This window comes from Hyla sarda, unplaced genomic scaffold (genome assembly GCF_029499605.1).
Source record: "Hyla sarda isolate aHylSar1 unplaced genomic scaffold, aHylSar1.hap1 scaffold_556, whole genome shotgun sequence".
In the NCBI taxonomy this organism is placed as follows: domain Eukaryota; kingdom Metazoa; phylum Chordata; class Amphibia; order Anura; family Hylidae; genus Hyla; species Hyla sarda.
Window position 1 is genome coordinate 1 of NW_026610568.1, and position 3,035 is coordinate 3,035.

At 42.3% G+C, this 3,035-nt stretch overlaps 1 pseudogene; it reads right to left on the reverse strand.

The window, feature by feature from the left end:
• Nucleotides 1-1,650: 1,650 nt before the first annotated feature.
• LOC130339915 (U2 spliceosomal RNA) lies at nucleotides 1,651-1,825 on the reverse strand (annotated as a pseudogene).
• Nucleotides 1,826-3,035: the final 1,210 nt, after the last annotated feature.

The following is a 3,035-nucleotide window of genomic DNA, read 5'->3' on the forward strand; positions in this document are numbered from 1 at the left end:
GGTGATGGTTCTGCTCAGGCAGAGCAGTGCTGATGCTCCTCATAAAGCTGTCGCTGCTGTGAAGGTTCTAGGTGACATCACAAATCCCTTTGGTTACATACACAACAAAGCTGGGTTGTTGTTGTTTACACTCTGCAAGGCCTGTGGAAGTGAGTGACATCATAGCACTGTAGTTCTGAGGGTTCAAGATGGATGCAACAATCTCCTGTTGCTTCTATGAAGGCCGTAATAGACGACATCACCAAACAGCTCCATAGTCACATACACAGCAAAGGAGAGATGTTGTTTACACCTAGTGATGTCAGTGGTATTGAGTGACATCACAGCACAGTGCTAAGGCTCCTGGGCCTGGACACAGCAGCGGCTGCAATATCTCAACGGAGAATACGTTTATATCTATATGTGTGTGTGCGCATATATATATATATATATATATATATATATATATATATATATATATATATATATATATATATTTCTCCGCCGAAATCACTTTTAAACCCATTTCCACCTTTTTTTCCCTTCTCTTCCTCTTACTTTTTTTTCACGTTTTTTTACGTTTTTCTCCTTTTCGCCTCTTTTCTGGGCGTATTATTCTTCTTTTTCTTCTTTTTTTTCGTCTAATGCATACCCCATCAGTGCAGCAATGCTTATTCAATACCGCCAGCAGATGGAGACACTGGGGGATAATTTTCTAAGGATTTATACTGATTTTTCCTGTCTGAATTTGTCGCACAGAAAGTTGCAGGCCAAATATGTGTGACATTTCTGCGACTTTAGCTTCTAGAGCATTTTTACAACATTATACATAGGTGCTGAATACATAAAAAGCGACTGTTCAGCGACAGACAAGTCGCATCGGCTGAAAGTAGGCCAGAATGTCAGTCCATGTTGGAGCAGGTTTAGATACAGTCTAAAGCATAGATCTCAAAGTCTGTGCACAGAATTTAGCAAGGGCCTCGCACCTTCTGATGCATCAGGTAGGTGCACAATAGCATAGCCTAACCCTCTGTACTTTGGTCTATATTGATGCGGGACATAGACAGCCAGCTGATGACCAATCCATTAGTGCAATGGATGGCTGGAAGCATTTGTCTTTGCCTTTGCAATACCACAGAAGCAATGCATGGTCAATGTACAGCAATGACACACCTGTGTGAACAGCCAGGAGACCCCCCCCCCCCCCCATGTTATGTTACATAGTTACATAGTTAGTACGGTCGAAAAAAGACATATGTCCATCACGTTCAACCAGGGAATTAAGGGGTAGGGGTGTGGCGCGATATTGGGGAAGGGATGAGATTTTATATTTCTTCATAAGCATTAATCTTATTTTGTCAATTAGGAACATTCAGCACCCACCCGCTATCAAGGCAGCTGCCTATCATGTCATGCCCTACCTGCACAGGTGTGCTGGCTACTCAAATGATCCAATTAAGGAGGCCATTTAGTCAGCAGCAGCAGAAGTCCTGTGCCTGGACGCTCCAACAGGGGCCAGACACAAGCAGAAGCAGAAGCAGCAGAAGCAGCAGCAGCACCACCTTTTGTTTTTTGGCTGCAGCAGCAGCAAGGCCCACAGGGCTGGCTAGCTGGCTAGCCAGCAAGCAGGTAGCAATGAAAGTAGGAATCTTTCTTTTTAACCCTGTAAGGGGGTGGTGCACTGTACCCGAAGATACTGCCATATCGGGTCAATGCATAGGGCGACGGAAGCAAGCTTCGAAATCGGCCCCCGTTCTCAAAAATCCATTTAATATATGGTCCCCAGATAGGGGACGTATCAGATATTAAACTGATATTAGCGGCGGCGGCGACGACGACGACGGATGCAAATGCAAGAGTCTAATGTAATAGTAACACATGTGTACAGTTTCACAGAAAAATGAATTGATGTTCCATTAATCTCTTCATCTGTTTAAAATTTATGGTTCCTTCCTCGTTTCATTCTTCTTCTTCTGACTTATAGCAATAAATAATATGTTCTGTTCCAGACAACATTTTCATTACCATATGTTAATGTGTGACATTAATATTCAAATAAGCTATATTGTGGTTTCAGAGCCTTGTTTCACAATAGAAACTTACTCCATTTAAAAAATCCGTACGAAGTTATGTCTGAAAATCAGCTATAAATAAATAGGCAGTTACTAAATCCTATACAGCCATTAGAACATCCCATTATAGTCTATGGGATTTTTCTATTAACTGTTTGCACCTGTTATAGTCTATAATTTTGTGATGAAAGATAGTAACGGGAGAAATAGTGCATGCAATATTTCTCCCATTGCTATCTTCTGTCACAAAATAACGGCTATTATAAATAACAGGCTATAACAGGTTAAAACGGCTTTTACAAAAATAACACACTATAATGGGATTTTCTAACTACTGTATAGTATTTTTTTTTATCTTCGGTTCGTTTTACACCTGATTTTTAGTCAGTACTTCGTACAGATCTTTAAAATGGAGACATTTTGTAGTGTGAAAGGGGCAGGCCTCACATTCCTCAAAAAATATTAACTTGACACTAATTATGACCTCTCCACTATGAAAATGAAACATACACAAATAATGCATTGAAGGCTTGAACTTTAAGGATTAACCAGATTGTATGACACTTCTTGTTGCTTTTTGGCTAATATCAAGTGTAGAATCTGGCTGGATGTCCGGGCAGTATATCTGCACACATCACTTATTTAATTCTTGTTTTGTCTCACTGTGTCACTTTTTGTGTGTTGTGTGTTCACAGGATTTGTCAGGATGCGGTAGCCCTTCTAGGTGTCCCTCCTGGCGGTCTAGGGGAGGTGTGTGCGGCTATCAGGTTCCGCACCTCCCTGCAATCACCCTGGGTACTGCTGCTTTGGCAAGGTACCTACCGTAATCGGCTCTGCGGGCAGATACCTTGGCCAACACCAAGGGGGATGCCGGGAGCATTTGTGGTCCCCTAGTAGCTTCGGCGAAAAGGGACATCAAACCTGGAACCTCGCAGGTATCTCTTGGTCCGGAGGCGAAGGGTAAGGTTTGTTGGGGGGAAGGCT